Raw genomic sequence first — 20,993 nt, 5'->3', positions numbered from 1 at the left:
GCAATTTAGAATCCATGCTATGCAATCAATCGAGCGATGCTTCTGTGCAAAAAATTATGAATGCATTGAAGAAATTGTGCCTAGCCTAACTACAAGTGCCCCTGTGTCATGCATATGCAAACACAAAAGATACACACACAACAGAAAACAAATTTCTGCTGACTAATATGTTCAAATTCTTGGTAGAAAATTCTACCCTCAGGTTTGTAGTGGTAGACGGGCAATGTCATGACATCTGCCCCCTCCAAACTTGCACATCCTCCGGATGGGCCACAACTACCCATCCACATCACTGCCAAGCTCGATGGTGAATGAAATCTCATCATCTTCTATAAAAGCATCTTCAATGTCCACATCTTCATCTTCATCCTCTCCTTGCTCAAAACCATCACAATTCGCATCTTCCTCGACTGCATAGGCTATAGCATCTCTTCTCTTGAAGAGTTTGATTCTCTTCCCTGTAATTGGAATCCGCAAGGTCATACCATTAAGTTCTTCTAAGGATTTGTAGCATTGTCATGGACACGATACACTAAATAAGGGCCAAACAGTCGTCTCGAAACCTTGCAGATAGCACTATACTAGTTGTCTAGACTACTATCATAGACCAACACCCAATCTCCCTCTTTAATCTCTTTAGGTCTCAATCTGTGTCTACTATCAAAGTGGTCTTTGTTGCAATTTTTGGCCTCTTTGAGCTTTTGAATTGCTCTCTCAATATCTTTAGGTCTTCTCTCCAACAACTGATGAATATGAAGAGTCAAAAGATCTTCTCTAGACATGTCTTCTTGTTGCCATGGTAAAGCACTCCAAGTAAGCATGCAAATCTTTGTAGGCATGATTGGCTTCTATCCATACATCAGCTCAGCTAGCATATACCTTGCAGTCACACTGTTAGTAGTGCGATCAACCCACAAGGCATAAGGCAATAACCTAGGCCACTCTTGAACCTGTCTGCTGTATGCTTTGGCCAAGGCTTTCACAATCGGTGAATGGCCTCTTTCGCTATTCCCATTGCCTTGTGGATTATATGCCAAAGTCAAAGAAAGTTTAATGCCAAGGCGAGAGAAAAACTCTCTAGCCTCATCAACATCCAACTCATCTCTATCTACAGTAACTTTTCCAATACATCCATACCTGCAAATAACATCCTCCAAAAGAGACTTACAAACCACTGATGTAGATTTTGTTTGTAATGCTCTTCCTTCCACTTGATTTGTGAAATCTTCTCGTGCCAAAACAATATAGTGCATTTGCCATAAACCAATAGGCATAGTAATAAAATCAAGAACCCACTTGTAATGAATACATAGCAAGTAAGTATTCTCCTAATCATCTCATCACTGTCCAATGGTAGCGGTTCTGCAACTAGTCTAACCTTCTTATCAACTGTCTTATATTTTTTATGTACTCTAGCTTCTTTCCTACAACCTACAATTTTCAGCTTTAGTTGTAAATACCCTGGTAAACACAAATTTTGATGTGTATAAACATCACCCAACTCTTTTTGCTGAAATATTTTAGCAAAGAACACTTTTTGCTGAGAATTCTTAGCACCTAAAATTTCTTGCAACATGAAATCAACAATTTTGCAATACATCGCCAGAAAATGGACCTGTAAGACATATGATAACTCTTGATTTTTAGTTTTCAACATTGCTCCTCTATAGTATCTGTGCGTGACAGCCCATCATAGAGACCATCTACCATGTCTTCATCCTGTAAAAGGCATGGAAGATTCAATTCTTTCTCTTTTCTCTTCAAATACTGCTTGGCAACTCTCAACATGTTCGAAATATGCTAAAAATACAAAGTACTTTCAGCAGATACACCATAAACACCTGAGCAAATACTTCAAATACTGCCAGGAGGCGAGAGCTTTCCTTGTCTCGTACCATCATCATCTCACAAGACAGTGGTACCTAACAAAAATCCAGGTTTCTTACTGGAAGAGGGGAATCCCTCAAAGAATCCTTATTCCGCTGATGGTTGATATTAACAATCATAAACTAGACAACCCTCTTTCCATCTTTGCTTCGGATTCGTGCAATTATGTGAAGAAACCTGTGATAATGGGTTAACTAACAAAGTTGCTTTCATATTTCATAACTTAATGTGATAGATAATTAGAAAACTAAAGAAATCCATTTGTGGGAAGTGGGTGGGTGAGATCCCTTACGGATCCGTCCTACGGATGGGTGGTCTCGGTAAGCTGGGAGCTTCTCTCAAGAGATTGAACGAAACGTTAATTAGGAAGAATTAGGTAGAGCTGAGAGTTGACTTACCTAGGGTCATATCTTAAAACCTTGATCAATAATTATCTTAGGGAAAAGGTGCGGCGGTTGTGCCAAAATTGCACTAAGGTTGAATCCTAACTAGTGCTAGAAAAAAGCATTGGACTCCATGAACCAAGGGTAACTACTATTACTCCTATTGGACGAGAAGCCCTTGTGGGACACCTCTGATGGAGCTAGTTGATGCATCAAGACCTCAGTTTTCAAATTATGATCCTGAGCTTGCAGGTTGATCCTCGTGGGGATGGCCGGTACCTTCCGCTACAAGGTGGACTTTGGGAAACCTAAACAATAGACCCTATGCATTCTTGCGAGTGTCTGGTGAAGCCCTCTAGGATAGTTCCTCGATGGACCACTAAAACATGCTATCAGGGAATAGTTAGGTAGGCACATGACACATGGTATCAGAGCATAATTGAAATTAAGAATATTTATGGTTTTTAAGACCACTTCTTCTAAGGAATAATGAGCTTGCTAATTGTTAAGGGATAAACTTTGGTAGAATAATGAAGCCTGGAATTAGTTCCTTGTTTTTCAAGCAATGTACACATCTGCATTGAATTCCCAACAAATGACGAGTGGAGACGAGAAATGATGAGGATACTCGATCGCCTATATGATCCATCCCCTTGAATCATGAAAGAAGATGGTTCTGGGATGAGCGTTATTGTTACATCGAGACCGATCGATTCTTCAACATGCAAACTAATCTAAAATGCCTTGAATATATGGAAAATTTAAAAGTAGTTTAGGCCTTTATCTTTTGTCTGTTCAGAAGGAATCCACTTATGATTACCAGTGGTCGATAGATACGTCTAGACCATTATGTCTATGACAAGGTACTAAAGGTAATCCTAGCTAACATGATTATAATCCAAGGACGTCACTGTTAGATATGCTCAATGCCCCACCCTTATAAGATGCCACCAATGATCCATGGTGCTCAAAGTTGTAAGGCCCCCATTATGAGGAGAAGCCAAATGTGAGCCCGGACATTGGTTGAGTCCTGACTTGTATATCAGATGAGGTCTATGTGACCGGATGGCAAAAAGGTGACCATTGTGGGTCTAATATTTGGGTTGGATTGAATAGTTAAGTTGGTAGCAACTCGAGGCACATTGCATCGAGTTGTGGGGTAAGGGAGTTAAAAGGGGCCTTTATTTTGGGGTCTGAGGGATACGAAAGTGGTCCCTGGCTGGGGGGTTCCCAATGGCAGGGGTCCAGAGGTAGCACCCCTGGCCCAACGGTAAAGGGTATATTCCTTGGCCCACTAGTGGAGGCTCATGTGGTAGGTCGGTCATGCCGAGCTAACCGCCTTTGCGGGCTATAAAAGCTAAACCCCTTCACAACCATCCATCATCTATCTTCCACCCAATCAGAGTTGTTCCAGCTAGCCTTAAACTCTTCACCTATCTTCTATCTGAATCGCCATCTAAGCTTCACTGTGGAATCGCATGGGTGGACAGAGCCATCTCTGTATCAGTTGTTTGGAACTAAATTAATTTTCTAATTCTCCTCTTATCTGTTGTGTACTCTCTATCTCTATCTCTTTCTTAGACTCTGTTCATTGCGCCGTGTAATCTTTACAGTCGCAAGTATCGAGATTATCGTATCCATGGTTTTCCAGATCTGCCATTTTCATAGTATAGGTTTTTGGACATAGATAGCAATTGACCTATTTTTTTCTACATAAATGTAACTGATATCCATCCCTAGAAAAGAATGATATAACAATATCATTATTGGGGGTAAAGGTGCCTTCGCCTAGCCGCCCGTGTATTACTACACTGACAGTCACCGCCACTGCACACTGCAGGTGGCAGGCGCTCGTCACTGTCACTTTATTCTTTATTCGTTTAGTGACATTTTGAATAAAGGAAGGCCTAGTCACACATTGTGATTGTTGGAGTTCCCATTTCTTCTCTCTCTCTTTCTTGCTCTTGCTCTCCCGCCATAGCTCTCGAGTGCAAGCTTCGATCTTTCTCACATTTCAACTGGTATCAGAGCAAGGCTTCCTAACTCTTGAGCTTGGCTCGTGGCATTCTCAGCTTCCCATTGACTCCCCACTCACATTGGGTCTCCTTCCCGGCAGCCATAGCTCATTCTCTTGAGCTCTCGTCACTCCCCAGATTCCCGAGCTTCTTCCTGGGTTATTGAGGCATCATCAAGGCATTGATATTGAGGTATTGCTTCATTATTTCAGAGATTTATCTCAGTCCACAGGTCTAGGTAAACAGGGTTTTCACAAGTTGTGGGAAGCCATAGCTCACACCTCTTGGAGCTTCCTTCACCTGGATCTTACTTCCAGCCTATTAAGGCTTGCTGAGGCTTGGTGTAGGCCTTCTTTGGCCCCCATTTGTGCCCCCTTTGGGCCCTATTGTTGACATGTGGGACAGTAGACCCCCCAGTCATCTCACTTTTTTTTTTGCGCCTGTTTCAAAATCTGGCCTAAAAATCACTCTTTTTGTCATATCTCGGGCATTCGAAACCCGATTCAGGCAAGGTAAGAGTCTAAGTTGGGGTTTTGGCACACTCTGGACGCGATGCTGATGTTGGATTTGCCAAATTCTGATGACATAATATTCTACAACATTTTTCAGGTCTGAGACAATATGTATTTATATGCCTATGGCTTATGTGATACTTCTACTCATGTCTATTGATACTGGATCACTTGTGGATGCTATGCCTCTTATGTGAGATGCATTTGGAGCTGATTTAGCTCAGCCACCATTGACTATTTTGAACAATCCCAAATCTGTCCAAAACACGGCAACCACCTGTTACTTCAATTTTATGCTTACAAGTCTTTGCATTTGATGCCCGATTATGCCCGGTTGGTGCCTATACATATGGGAATGTATGCCTATGGATTTGAGCTTGGATTGAGCACTAATTTGCTCAATTTATAGAGGTTACATGCTACTGAAAACTTCAGGGCTGAAGCTATTTATGTTACAGTTGGGTTATGCCTATCGGTCATGGGGTGCTCCCGGCTACTCGATATGATGTCATGATGTATTTGGACTATGCCACATGTCTTGTTTATGATCCAGAATGCTTTTGAGCTGAGATTAGAGCTTGATTTGGGTTTGACTGTCACTTCTTTGCAGCTGAAATTTCATCTATGACATGGTTTATGCCTAGGCTACCCAGTACGGGTTATGATGTCTTGGTGAATGCTTTATGCTTTGGCTGTGGATGGTAGTTGTTTGAGCTCGTCTCGACATTCATTTGAGTATTCCCTTGAGCAGTTGGACATTGACTTGGATTTTTCTGTTATGACTTGGATTTTTCCATTACGACCTTGGATGCTATTGAGGCATTGTCTTGGTTACTTGTCTTTGGTACTTTGACTTGGTTTGCTTGAGCTGTTGAGCTCGTTTATCCACCTTTTTTGTGCCAGTGGGAGCATCTTGTATGCTTGACCGACATTGAGTAGGAGGTTTATGCTATTTTGAGAATTTTGCAGATACTTGAGACTTTGGGATCTCTTACACTTAAATGTTGCATGGTTCATGCATTGATATCTTGGAGTTGCTTTTGACCCGAGCTTGGGCTTTGCACTCTTGTGAGCATACACTTACTGGTGTTAGGTCTTGCCAATGTTATGTATAATTTTCCCTATTGTCCAGGGGATATGTCTACTCACTAACGGATGCTTTGGTGACATGTTTGGGTGTTTGCTCAGGGTCTTCATGACTGTTTGGTGTTGATTTATGCTCGTTTATGGCTGGTCATGTCTTGGCTGTCATTTCTTGACTTGGTGCAGTGATTTGGTCAGCAATTGCTTCTCACAGTACCCTACTGTCATTTATTACAGCAAGCATATAACTCCGGACTGACTTGGATTTTTCATGCTGAAATATTCTAAAATGATGTACTTTCACTAGTACTTGGTGGGCAGCAGCTTTGGTTACACTTTTCTCGCCATTGGCAGTTGTGGGATCAAATCAAGAATCTCTACGACAAGAAAAGTCCAGCAAGTCAGATGTATTGGCTGAAGCAGCTTATGGATCTATGCATGAAGGAGAATGTGACTATGTCTACTCACTTGAGCCAGTTCCATGCTATACTCAAGAACTTGAGTTCGTAGGACATCACTTTTGCAGAGGATGTCACTCCTCTTTTCTTACTTGGTACTCTTAATGAGTCATGGGATGTATTCCACACTGCATTATGTGCCTCTACTGCTACCTTGAAATTATCTGATGTTGAGAGTACTCTTCTGTAGGAAGAGGTTAATTGTAAGAATTTGGATGCCTCTCGTGTGTCGCATGCTATTACAATTAAAGGTAGGAATGATGGCTATAGAAAGCATGGCAGTGGCAGTGGCCGTGGACGGGATTCTCAGAAATCTCGGTCCAAGTCTCGTGGGAAGTCATGTAGCAAATCTCGTGGCAAGAATGCAGATGTTACTTGTCACCATTGTGGGAAAAAGGGCCATATTAGGCCATAATGCCATGAACTGCGCAATGAAAGGCGCAAAGATAAGGGGAAAGAAAAAGTGCAAGATAAGTCTTCTGATCGCAGCATAGTGCTTGCAAAGTCTAGTGTTAAAATTGAAGAGATCAATGTTATGTAGCATGAGGATATTGATGATGATGATTATATCCTTGCAGCTTCTTCTAGTGCTTCACAGATGACAGAGATACACTCTATGTATGCACAGTGTTGGCTCTTGGAGTCAGGTGCATCCTTTCATATGACACCTTGCCGAAAGAGTGGTTTCATTCATATCATACTGTTTCGGATTCTGTGCGCTTTGGTGATAATAGCTCTCTTGATATTGTGGGCATTGGTGATGTTAGGCTGCAGTTCCTTCTAGCAACAGTTTTGTTATGCAAGATGTACGTCATGTACTTGCTTTGACACACAGTCTCATGTCAGCTGGATAGCTTGATGACACAGGTTATCATGTATCTTTTGGAGACTCTCCATGGAAGATCACTCGTGGAAGACTTGTGATTGCGAGAGATGCCAAGGTTGGCAGCCTCTATCCCTTCATTGTATTCGCTTCTTCCCTCGATCATGGTTTGTATGTGGGTTCTATCCCACATGTATCTCTTTGGCATGCCCGTTTGGACCATATGTCTTTGAAGGGAATGAAAATGCTTTTTTTTTTTGCAGTACTTACCGCCCCTTGATTAGGCATGTTTTGATTCATGTGAGCATTGTCTTTATGGCAGACAGACTAGGTCTACGCATAAGAAGTCTGGTAGGCCATGCATGAGTGAGTCCTTGGCATTGGTACATTCGGATGTCTGTGGGCCCATGCCTTGTCAGTCTATGGGTGGTGTCAAGCATTTTGTTACTTTCATAGATGATTTTTCACGGAAAGTTTGGGCTTATCCCATTAAGCTGAAATCTGATGTCTTGGCTGTGTTTCAGAGATGGCTTGCATTGGTTGAGAACCAGTCTAGGTATAGGCTAAAATGCCTAAGGACAGATAATGGGGGTGAGTATGTCTCACATGATTTTGAGCAGTTATGTGATGAGAGGGGTATTAAGCGTCAGTTGACCGCCCCCTATACCCCCCTAGAATGGTTTGGCTGAGCGGATGAATAGAACCATCTAGGAGCATGTATGTAGTATGCTCAGCCAGGCAAGCCTACCACAGAGCTTTTGGGCTGAAGTAGTTAGTATAGCTGTGCATATCATAAACAGATCACCTTCTAGTGATTTGGATTTCCAAGTTGCAGAGGAGGTATGGACTGGAAAACCTCCCTCTTATGCACATCTCCGTGTCCTTGGATGTGAGGCATTTTGCCATGTGCCCAGGGACAAGAGAAGTAAGCTGGATCCTAAGAGTGTCAAATGCATTTTCCTTGGTTATGGGGATGCAGGTGAGATGGGTTACCGTCTTTGGGATCCGCAGGTGCGGAAAGTCATCCACAATCATGATGTAGTCTTCCATGAAGACAAGATGCATCGACAGCCTAAGAGAGTTGTTGAGATCCGCATGGTCATATTTTAGGAGGAGCCGAGAGCTCCCGCACAGCCAATTGGACAGCCTACAGCTGCAGCAGATGCTCATGGTCAAGCTGTTGGAGAGGTAGCTGGGCAAGCAGCAGAGCCTGCCGTGAGATGGTCTACTAGAGACAGACGTCCACCTGATAGATTTCAGCCCTCGATACATTATGTCTTGGTTACAGATGCAGGAGAGCCCTTCACTTATGATGAGGCTATGCAGTCTGAGATAGAATCCTTGCATAAGAATGAGACTTGGGATTTGGTTTCCTTGCCTAAGGTCAAGAAGGCTTTGCCATGCAAGTGGGTATACAAGCTGAAAAGTACCCCTGGACACCCCAAGCCAGCATACAAGGCTAGATTGGTAGCAAAGGGTTTTAAGTAGAAGCATGGTGTGGACTTTGATGAGGTCTTTTCTCCTGTGGTTAAGATGACCACCCTGTGCTTAGTCTTGGCTTTGGTCGCTCAGCTTGACTTGGATTTATACCAAATAGATGTCAAGACAGCTTTCTTACATGGGGACTTGCATGATGAGATTTATATGGAGCAGCCTAAGGGCTTTGCAGAACCTGGTCGGGAGCACCTAGTGTGCAAATTGAAGAAAAGTCTTTATGGCTTGAAACAAGCACCTAGAGAGTGGTATCATAAGTTTGATGCCTTTATGCAGTCACAGGGCTACAGCAGGAGTGCTATTGATCTGTGTCTTTACACGAAGAAAGCCCGTGATGGTTCTTTATTGATTTTGGTACTCTATGTGGATGATATGCTGATAGCAGGGAAAGCTCATGATGAGCTAGATGCTCTTAAGGCTCAACTCAAAAAGAGCTTTGAGATGAAAGATCTGGGATAGGCCTCTCACATACTTGGTATGTGCATTAGACGCAACAGGCATCAGGGACTCCTCTACTTGTCACAGAGGGAGTACATTCATAAAGTCCTTGAGCACTTCCGCATGCAGGACGTAAAGCCTATTGGCTGTCCATTGCCTTCTTATGTGAAGGTATCACAAGATGATTGTCCGCAGACAGATGAGCAGAGGGCCGAGATGGCCAAGATTCCCTATGCATTTGTAGTTGGCAGTCTTATGTATGCCATGATCGCCACTCATCCAGATATTGCCTTTGCAGTTGGTGTTGTGGCACGCTATATGGCTACACCTGGCAAGAAGCATTGTGATGCCGTGAAGGGTATCATGAGGTACCTGAAGGGCACTGCAGATATGTGCATATGCTATGGCAACCAAGATACATGAGTCATGGGGTACACTGACTCTGATTATACAGGACATGCAGATAGTAGGAAGTCCACTTCTGGCTATGTATTCACCTATGCTAGAGGTGTTGTTTCTTGGATGTCCAGGGTGTATAAATGCACAACCCTTTCTACTACAGAGACCGAGTATGTTGCAGCCATTGAGGCTTGCAAGGAGGCCATTTGGTTGGGTCGTTTGGTTGCTGACCTTGGTATTGATGCTACCCTACACTGCATTCGGATTCTATGAGTGCTATTCAGTTAGCCAAGAATCCGGTCTTCCATGCGAAGACGAACACATTGAGGTGAGGTATCACTTCATACATGGGGTCATTGAGGACAAGTCTGTTGACCTTGTCAAGATCTTGACTAACCAGAATCCTGCAGATCTGCTCACGAAAAGCCTCTCTATAGAGCACTTTGCCTTCCTCAGGAGGTTGATGGGCGTGGGATGAGATGATGTCTTTTCTCATCCTATTGTACGTGTACATGTTGTACTGTCTTTTTCTTTTTTCTTTTCACTCCTCACTAGGGTAGATTCGCCTTTAAGTGGGAGGTTGTTGGGGGTAAAGGTACCTCTGCCTAGCCGCCCGTGTATTACTACACTGATAGTCATTGCCACTACACACTGCAAGTGGCAGACACCCATCACTGTCACTTTATTCTTTATTCTTTTAGTGACAGTTTGAATAAAGGAAGGTCTAGTCACACATTGTGACTGTTGGAGTTTCCATTTCTTGTCTCTCTCTTTCTTGCTCTTGCTCTCCCCCATAGCTCTCGAGTGCAAGCTTCGATCCTTCTCACCTTTCAATCATGTTTTGGAAATTGTATATATAGCATCCAGCCTATCCTATTGATACTGATGTATCTCTACTTGTAAACATCTGCCATTTGTAAATATCCCTTCTTTGTAAAAATTGTAGCATATGGCTACTAATAATAAAAGATAACAACGACTAGATTTTGTAAAAATATTGTGCTCTTTGGCCCATCATTGATTTACAAAACTAGTAAGATATGTTAATGTTAGAACAAAGCTAAAAAGTTTAAGGGCTAAACTAATTTGTGAAACTTATGATAACCCAAGGTAATACAATTATCGCTAGTCCAACTGAAATTCAAGAGAAGAAGTATCTCCTTAAGCATGTTAAGGCATCGGAATTTGATGGCAAGGGCAAATACGTAAAAGCCAAGGCAAAGATTTGGATTGAGACCATGGAGGACTACTTTACTATCATAGGAACTAGCCCTACTAATCAAGCTATGATCACCAAGTTGAAATTGACTGGTGAGGCACGCCTGTGGTGGAAATAGTGGTACAAAGATAAGGGACTTGCTGAGACAACTATTACCTGGGAAAAGCCGAAAGAAGCTATGCGTGGTTGATATTTGCCACTAGCTTATCGCAGACTAAAAATGAATGATTTATTTAACTTAAGATAGCTAGGAATGAGCTTGGATGCATATTACTCAAAGTTTATCTCACTGCTTAAATATGTGCCTTCCATGACTATTGCTCAGTATGTGTCTAAGTTTTGTCATGAATTGAATGCTCCTCTGAACACATGCATTGAATCTATGTGCCCAACTAATCTGCAAGATGCTTTGATTCGCGTAACACCTCTTGTTCAAGAGATTCAGTCAAGGCCAAGGAATAATAGGCTCTGGAAACAAAGGGACTTGATAGGGCTATGTTAAGTGAGCCCATGGTCAGTGTCCACCTGGTCAAGGAAAGAGGGCCAAAACAAATGCATTTAGGAACTTCATACCTTCGGGAAGTAATTCAGGAGTACCTAGGTGTTTCCATTGTAATGAGCCATGCCACTTTAAAATACAATGCCCAAAACTTGGCCAAATTCCTCACCAAGGACAATACATAGGTCAAAAGCAAGCTTCAATTATAAAAGGAAAAGCATCTGTTGTAATTCTTATGGATCTTGAAGAAGAGGAACTTGCTAATGGAAAATAAATCCTTTTTACTCAACAAACTTGCAAAGTGACATTTAGCCTGGGAAGCAATCTCTTTGAAATGGGATTTAGGATCATGAATTTAGGGGTCTATGAATGTCTATTGGGTATGGACTAGCTAATCCCCAATGACGCACATATTCAGGGCAGAAAAGGCTAGGTGACTTTTCAAAACCTAAAGGGGAAAAAAGTAATGACCCATGGTGAGGCAAGAAAACCCAAGGTTCAACTAGCCAAATCATCTCACATAATAAAAGGGTTAAGAAAAGGATTACCCATGTATCTCACAAAATTAAATAAGGTTGAGCAGAATAAACAAGACGAGGGAGAGCCATATTGGCTGAAGGAATATGATGGCATCTTCCCAAAAAAGAGCTGCCTGAATTACCACCTCGAAGAAAAGTCGATCATGAGATCAGACTTGAACCAAGAGCCTTTCGAATCGCGCTGAGTCCATATAAAACATCTATCCCTGAAGCAATTGAACTAAAAGAGCAACTCAAGTAGTTACTGGATCAAGGATACATTAGACCCACTAATTCTCCATGGGGAGCCCTAGGACTATTTCAAAAGAAAAAGGACGGAACTCTCTGCCTTTGCATTGATTACCGAGGTCTAAACTAGGTAACAATCAATAATAAGTATCCAATCCCAATAATAGACGAGCTACTTGATAGGCTGCAAGGGGCAAGAATCTTTTCCAAGTTTGATCTCCGATATGGTTATTACCAAATAAGGATCAAGAAAGAAAATATCCCCAAAACTGCCTTTAATACCAAATATGGTCATTTTGAATTTCTTGTAATGTCTTTTGGTCTAACTAATGCCCTTGCTACATTTAACAAATTAATGCAGGACATTTTTTGACCTTATATTGATGAGTTTGTCCTAGTCTTCTTTGATGATATCTTAATATACTCCAAGAGAGACAAAGACCATGAGCTGCAATTGCGCATTGTCTTGGACACAATGAGGGTGCGCAAGCTATATGCGAAGAGAAAGAAGTGTGCCTTTTTCAAAAGACAGATGGAATATCTTGGATTCATAGTATCTGTTGAAGGAATTTCTGTAGATCCAAAGTTAGAGATGTTCAAGAGTGGCAATCTCCAATGACAGTTAAGGAAGTGAGAAGTTTCTTAAGACTCTAACTAGATGGTATGGAATTTTCATAAAAAATTAGGCCCTAATAGTTGCACCTCTCATTGATTTGCTGAAAAAGAAAACTACTATTGTGTGGACACCCATTGAGCAAGCTAGTTTTGAGTAGATCAAGAAAAGTTTGGTAACAACACCCATTTTAAAGCTACCTGACCTAAGTTGAGAGTTTGAGGTCGTAACAGACACAAGTTCTCTTGCACTAGGTTGTGTGCTTATGTAGCAAGGTCATCCAATAGCTATTCCTCAAGGAAACTGAAAATCCAGGAGATGAATTATGCACCCATGATCTCGAGCTGTTAGCTGTGATCCATACTCTCAAATTGTGGCAACACTATCTGCTTGGAAGCAAGTTTACTTTGGTCATTGACCACAAAAGTCTCAAATGGATCTTTACTCAACTAGACTTCAACATGAGGCAGCATCGGTGGATTGAAGTCTTGCAAGAATTTGATTTTGAAATCAAGTTTAGACCTGGAAAAGAGAATGTGATTGCTAATGCATTAAGTTGTAAAACTTTTATGAATGCGCTTATAATGGAAGAGCCATCTAAAGGAGAGAATTTAGCTACCATGATATCGATGCTTAGCAATCTAGTCATTGAGCTAGCCAAAGAAGAGGCAGACAAGGATACTAAGTATTAGCTAATGCTTAGAGAAATCCTAGTTAAGGACACTGATCCTAAGCTTAGAGTCAAATACCAAAACTTCACTGTGGATGATGGACTTGTCTATTTCAGAATACGGCTATGCATTCCCCTCAGTCAAATGCTAAAAAAGAAGATATTATGGGAAGCCCATGACTCCCCATTCTCAGGACACCCTGGCTATGCAAAAACTCTTAATGCAGATAGGAAAAGTTACTATTGGGAAAGATTGACGCATGATGTACTCACATATGTTACTAAATGCCTAAGTTGCCAATGGGTGAAAGCTGAGCGTGTCAAAATGCTAGGTAGGCTCCAACCACTTGACATTCCACAGATGAAATGGGAGTTCATCAGTATGCATTTTGTAGTTGGCTTACCTTCTGTTCAAGGAGGGTATAATTCAATCATCGTGATTGTGGATATGCTGACAAAGGTCACTCATCTTATCCCAGTCAAGACCAACTACAAAGCTTCAGATATTACACTATTGTTTGTGAAAGAAATCTTTAGGCTTCATGGATTGCCTAAACAGATCGTTAGTGACCGCGACTCTCTGCTTATGTCACATTTCTGGAGAAGCCTATTTGAAGCAATTGAAACCCATCTTTTCTTTAGCACAACTTACCATCCCCAAACTGATGGTCAAACAGAGTGGGTTAATCAAGTCATTGAAGATATATTGAGAGCTTACTGTTCCAAAGAACCGACAAAGCGGATACAATATTTACCCTTAGTAGAATTTTCCTACAATGTGTCATATCACCAGAGTATTCAAATGACTCCATTTCAAGCATTGTATGGGCAAGATTGATTGACACCACTGAATTTCTCTAATCCAACCCTAAAGGTTGAGGCTTCTAAGAAAATGCTAGAAGACATGGATGATCAAGTCAAAACTATCAGACAAGACATCCAAGCTGCCAAAGATCGCCAGAAAGCTTATGCTGATCTAGGGTGGCAAGAGCGTATCTTCCAAGAGGGAGACATGGTTTTCATCCTGTACACCCAAAGAAGAGTTCTTTGTCATTAGGAAAGTTCAAAAAGTTGAGTCCAAGGTATTGTGGACCATACAAGGTTAATTAGGTATGTACTAATATAATTCGATGTCTAAAAGATGAAAGAGAAATTGCACTTATGATTTTTGCATTGCCTAAAATAAAGTTTTCAAGAAAAAAAATCAGCATTGCACTTAAGATATAACTAAATGAAAATTGTTCTTTCTAGATAACGTTGAAAGTTTGGCAGATGGTCGAACATCATCTATTAAACCATAGAATATGAGTAGAATAAAATAAAAATTATTTTCTTGCTTAGAACTCATGCAATGTTAATATTAATTATTATATTAGCGAGAGCATCAATATCATGATTTGATCCATGTATGAATCAGCGAGTTAACCTAACCTAAAATATCAAGAATGTGAAGCAAAAATAACTATGAAATACTCGACAACCCTGAAACTATTAGTATCAGGGAATTAAATAAATATTGGAAGTCTGTTGAACTTGTTGGACATTGATAAGAAATTGTCACTGCAAATTCTAAAGTCTAAACAAATTTGGAAAAGCATTTGAAATCCTGCTAAGTGCGAGTTAGGGCATGATAGTGCATGAATTGCCTGCCATAGGTAATAATGCCCATATTATCTTTTAGGATGGAAATACCAAATTTTTCATATGGATAAAATAGACTTTAGATTCATGAAATAAACTGTGGATCCCGAAAGTTGCAAGAAGGAAGCCCTAGATTTGGGTGGAAAAGCAAACGGCGAGAGGTCACTTGGTGAGAAATCTGTTAGGTAGGAGAAGGTGGGAGTGCCAGGGGGGCTCTAGCCGTAAATCTCTCGATTGCTCCTAGGAATTTCCTGACCCTCACACGAATCAGGATGGGATCCTAGAGTCCTCGGTACTAGTGAAGGGACATAAATCTTGGAGGGTTTGTTTTCTTCTGCACAAACAGAAGGGAATTTTTGGTGAATGGAGGTTTATCTTCTGCATAGGCAGAAGGGGAAAAGCATTGTAAATAACTTTGTGGAATATGTTTTGCCAAAAGATTGTTTTCTCTATCTTTCTGTTATGCCGTAAAATTATGCAAAGCAACCTATGATAACGGGTTAATTAAGGAATCTACTTTCATATGTGATAACTTAATGTGATAGATAATTAGAAAACTAAAGAAAAACATTTGTGGGAAGCGGTGGGCAAGATCCTTGATGGATCCATCCTACAGATGGGTGGTCCCGATAAGCTGGGAGCTTCTCTCACAAGAGGAGTTTGTATGGGGGGCTGAAATATGAACCTCAAGAATGGTATCACAAGTTTTATACATTCATGCAGTCTCAGGCTTTCATAGGAGTCAAGTGGATCACTGCTTATATACTAAGAAGGCAACAGATGGTAGCCTGATTATCTTTGTCTTGTATGTGGATGACATGCCAATTGTAGACAAGGATGTTCATGCCTTGGACTCTCTGAAACAAAGTCTACATGGCAACTTTGACATGAAGGATCTTGGTGATACAAATCATATTCTTGGGATACAGATACTCATGGATAGACTAAAGGGTCTTCTCTATATCTCCTAGCAGGAGTATGTATCCAAGGTTTTGTAGTGTTTCAATATGGAGGGGGGAAAGTGATTGGGGTTCCATTGCCTCCATATGTGAAACTCAGTGCAGAGGATAGCCCTATATCTAATGATGAGAAGATTGAAATGGCCAAGATTCCATATGCTTCAACTGTTGGTAGTTTGATATATGCTATGGTTGCTACACATCCTAACATTGTTTTGGCAATGGGATTGTTACCAAGTACATGGCAAACCTTGGAAAGAAGCACTGGGAAGCAATGAAAGGTACTATGAGATACCTCAAAGGCACAAAGGATTTGTGCATCTACTTTGGTAAGAAAAAGGCATCTGTCATTGGCTTTACGGATGTAGACTATGCTGGACATGCGGATTGCAAGAAGTCCACCTCAGGGTATGTATTTACCTTCATGGGGGGATGGATATCCAGGTTGCAGAAGTGTGTTGTACTGTCTACTACAGAGGCAGAGTATGTGGCTGCCATTGAGGCATGCAAAGAGGCCTTATGGCTATCATGTTTGATTGTGCTGATCTTGGTATTACTGAGGGTCATATCCTCCACTGTGATAGTGAAAGTGCTATCATGTTATCATGGAACCCTATCTTTCATACAAAGACAAAGCACATACAAGTGAATTATCATTTCATCGGGGAGGTACTTGACAACAAGAGCATTGAGCTAGTCAAGGTACACATTGATGATAACCCTACAGACCTTCTCATGAAGGGTCTTCCAATAGAGTGGTTTACCCATTGCCGACAAATGATGGGGATTGGATAGTATAGTCTCTTCAGCTTTGTGCATACTTAGACTTAGCTAATTCTTTTTCATATACCTTTGGACAAATTGCTTTTTAGGGGGATCTTGTTGGGAATACAGGGCAATGTACATGATCACTGGGCCTACCCACCTAGCATTGTACTCTATGTACTATATACCTATCCAGAAAACCAAAAGAGATACACTATTGTACCCACACACTCTGTCATTGTCTCTCTCTCTCTCTCTCTCTCTCTCTCTCTCTCTCTCTCTCTCTCTCTCTCTCTCTCTCTCTCTCTCTCTCTCTCTCTCTCTCTCTCTCTCTCTCTCTCTCTCTCTCTCTCTCTCTCTCTCTCTCTCTCTCTCTCTCTCTCTCTCTCTCTCTCTCTCTCTCTCTCTCTCTCTCTCTCTCTCTCTCTCTCTCTCTCTCTCTCTCTCTCTCTCTCTCTCTCTCACCTACATAGCATCCACCATTGAATCTCTATTCTCTCTTCAATACGCGCACTTCACTCCATACTAGCTGAACCGGTCCCACCCTCCCCAAGAGGCCCAATGGGCCTCATCTGGCTCAACCCCATCATGGATAGCATGGTATTAATGGGTAGCATGTTAACAATGGACAACATGGTTCGATGCACAACATGGCATGTATGGATAGTATGGAATGTATGGGCAGCATGGTATGCATGGACAACAAGGCTATCATGGGAAACAAGGCCCCAATGAACTCTGTGATAAGATCATTCTTACTAAGTAAAATGGGCAATCACCATCCTCATCTTACTTGGAAGAATGAACATCCAAATTAGAGTCCTACTTCAATATTTACCCACACACTAGTGATCACAAAATTCTATTTGCTTCTCTCCATCTAGAGGGATTTGCCCACATATGATGGCACTAGATCAACCATGAGAATCATCATTTTATTAATTGGAAAGACTTTAAGATGCATATGGTTTATGTCTTTGTATCCCTAGTGGAAAAAGAGCAATTGGCAAGAAAATGGTATTGACTTGACCAATGTAACTTGCAACTGCCCGATATAAAGTGGCACAAAATGACAATGCACCTAGCAAGGCAATATTACCAGGTCCCTCTCGTTGGGAAATATGGGCACATGGAAGGCGCTCAGTCATCGTACAATTTTTTTTATGTGAGCCTTATACCCAAAGACTTACCCAAGGCAACTATGAGATTCAGTTCAAAATCCTTCCATCTTATTCAATGCAATTGAATTGGTTGAAAAATATACAAAAAAGTACCATAATAATGAGAGTTTTCAACAAGGTTATGGATAGCCCAGCATCCCATTGAGATCAGCCCCATATGGGAGTGTTTTTAGAGACAACCACGTGCCTATTAGCAGCCCTAAAATACCTACTTACCCCCTCCTTCCATATGTCGAAAGAAAATAGGGCACTTTTGGGACAGCACTTGGCTCTAATGGTGAGAGTAAATATGTTGAAAATAGACCTTGAACTGTATCTATCTCAAATTGTCCCAATGGTTAAAAATTCATCTCTCCAGAAGATGTTGTGAAGGAGTGGAAAGAAAAAGGCTTGTGTTTTAAATGTGGTGACAAGTATACAGTCGATCATGCCTCAAAAATGCCCTTACGAGACAGCCAAGGTCAAAGTTCATAGCATGTATCTAATGAAAGACAATCTTCCATTACATAGCATGATGTAATGGAAGATTCAAACAATGAGGAGGAGAAATTAGATGTTGAAAATGAGGAGTATGCCAAGGATTTGGACCAAGAGAAATTCCATGGGTTTCCCTTTGACCTAGATGGTTGCCCATCTTCTATTCTTGATTTGATTACCCCTACTACACCCCACCTGACTACCACTTCCCTTTGCTCCATCTACATCATGGATGCATGGACTAGCTCTAGAATCCCCAACACTCTATGCATTCAAGGCAATATTAATGGAAAGTGTGTATTTATCCTTATGGATAGTGGTAGTATACACAGTGTTGTCAATAAATCTGTCATTGATCAGTTGAAATGCACTACTATGGAATCACATTACACCCTAAAAGTTTAGGTAGTAAATGGTGAAGAAGAAATCAGCACACATGTATGCCCCAAAGTTCCCCTATGCTTGGCTGAAAATTATGTGGCATCAATTGATCTAATTGCATTAGATATGAGTCCCACTGATGTTGTCTTGGGTTGTGACTATCTAAAATGTATGGGTAAAATTGCTATGAACTTCTCTTAGCTCTACATAGAGTTTATGATGCATGGACAGCTCATCCACTTGGAGGGAGTTCATGATAATGCTAATTTTTGGGTATTTACAAGAAAGCAACTCAAAAGAAATTTTAAAATTTACTCACAAATCTTTGTCTTGCAATTGAATATAGAAAATTCATATCAGCCCTCCAAAGTATCTGAGAAATTATCCTTAAAGGCCTTACTCAAAGAATATAATGATTTATTTCAAATGCCTATAGCCCTTCCCCCTAAGAGGCAAGTGAACCATGATCTAGAGCCCTATTCCAAGCAAGTGAAAAGCAACCTTATAAACTCTCCAAGTGTGAACATGAAGGAGTTGCAAAGCAAGTCAAAGAGTTACTTGAGATGGGGTTTATTGAACCAAGTTCCTCACCTTATGCATCTCTTTCTTGCTAGTGAAGAAGAAATATGGCTCTTTCCATATATGAATTAACTATAGGGACTTGAATAAAATCACAGTCAAGAGCATATATCCCATCCCACGGATTGATGACTTGTTTCATGAGTTGAAAGTGGCATGGTTTTTCACTAAGATTGATCAACCCTGTGGCTATCATCAGATACGTATGAGGGAGAGTGATGAGATCAAAATGGCTTTTAGGACTGATCATGGGCTTTATCATTTTCTAGTGATGCCTTTTGCATTGATAAATGTATCTGCCATATTTTAGAGCCTCATGAATAAAAGCTTGAATCCATTTCTGTTCAAGTTTGTGCCTGTTTTCTCTAATGACATTCTTATTTACAACAAATTACAAGAGGAGCACTTGGCACATGTCAAAAGGGTGTTTAATATCTTGAGAGAGCATAGGCTATTTACTAAGGAAAGTAAGTGTATCTTCATGCAGACATTAGTGGAGTATTTGGGGCACATTGTTAACAAAAATAGCATATAAGCTTACCCTAAAAGTTGCAATGTGTGAAGGAGTGGCCCACACCATCCACCACTACCTCATTAGATGGTCTCCTTAGTGTCTCTTTGTTTTATAGACGCTTCATCAACCATTATTCCACCACTGCAACCCCTTTGATTGATCAATTAAAGAAGGAATCATTCTTTTGGATGATATTAATGATCATAGCTTTACGTAGTTGAAGGACATTCTTACTTCAACCCCTATCCTCATATGCCATGATTTCTCAAAGGAGATTATCATTCACATGCAAATGAATGTTTATGACCAGGAGATGTTAGCCATCCTCCATGTTATTAAGAAATGGCACTATTATCTATATGGCAGTCGATTTAGAGTAAAGAACAACCATTGAGTCCTCCAGTACTTCCTGACTCAGTCTACTTTGACTCCTAAGTAGAGGAGATGGATGGCAACTTTGCAAAAGTATGATTTTGACATCTCCCACACTAGAGGCAAATATAACATAGTGGCTAATTCATTCTCATGGATGTGGTCATACAGAGTGTCTTCCATTCTCAAAGTTCATAGTGATTGGATTGAGGAACTTCAAGAATCCTATTTATTGGATGAGAACTTCAACCACATATTTCAAAAATTGCAACATGGGGTAATGGATGAAAACTTCCAATATTAGCTCAAACATGGCCTTATCTGGTCCCATGGAAAGATGGTCATCCTCTCTACTTCTCCCTTCATATGAAAGATCATGGAAGAGATGAATTGTTTCCCCACTATTGGTCATTTGGGCGTTTTCAAAACACATGACAGGATTTCCAAGAGCTTTTGCTAGAAGGGCCTATGGAGGGATATCAAGGATTTTGTGGCCGATTGTATTCCATGCCAACAACATAAGGAAAACATGCTTAGACCCATTGGTCTCTTGCATCCCCTTCCTATTCCTAAAGGAAAATGGACACATATTACTATGGATTTTATTATTTTCCTCCCCACCACCAAGAAAGGATGGAACAATATATATGTGGTAGTTGACTACCCACTTTATCCCAACTAAGACCCAATACACTGCCTCTTAGGAGGCCACTTAGTTTATGGAGCATGTATTTAAGTTGCATGGGTTACCCAAGTCATATTGCATCATCAAGATGCCAAGTTTATGAGAAACTTTTGGTAGGTTTTTTTCTCATCTATGGACACCAAGCTTGCTCCATCCACTACATACTACCCACCCACAAA

The sequence above is a fragment of the Lygodium microphyllum genome, chromosome 2 (assembly GCF_053477565.2).
Source record: "Lygodium microphyllum isolate KBCC chromosome 2, Lygodium_microphyllum_v1.1.10, whole genome shotgun sequence".
Lineage (NCBI taxonomy): Eukaryota > Viridiplantae > Streptophyta > Polypodiopsida > Schizaeales > Lygodiaceae > Lygodium > Lygodium microphyllum.
The sequence above is the reverse complement of the archived record's forward strand: the minus strand, read 5'-3'. Positions refer to the sequence as shown.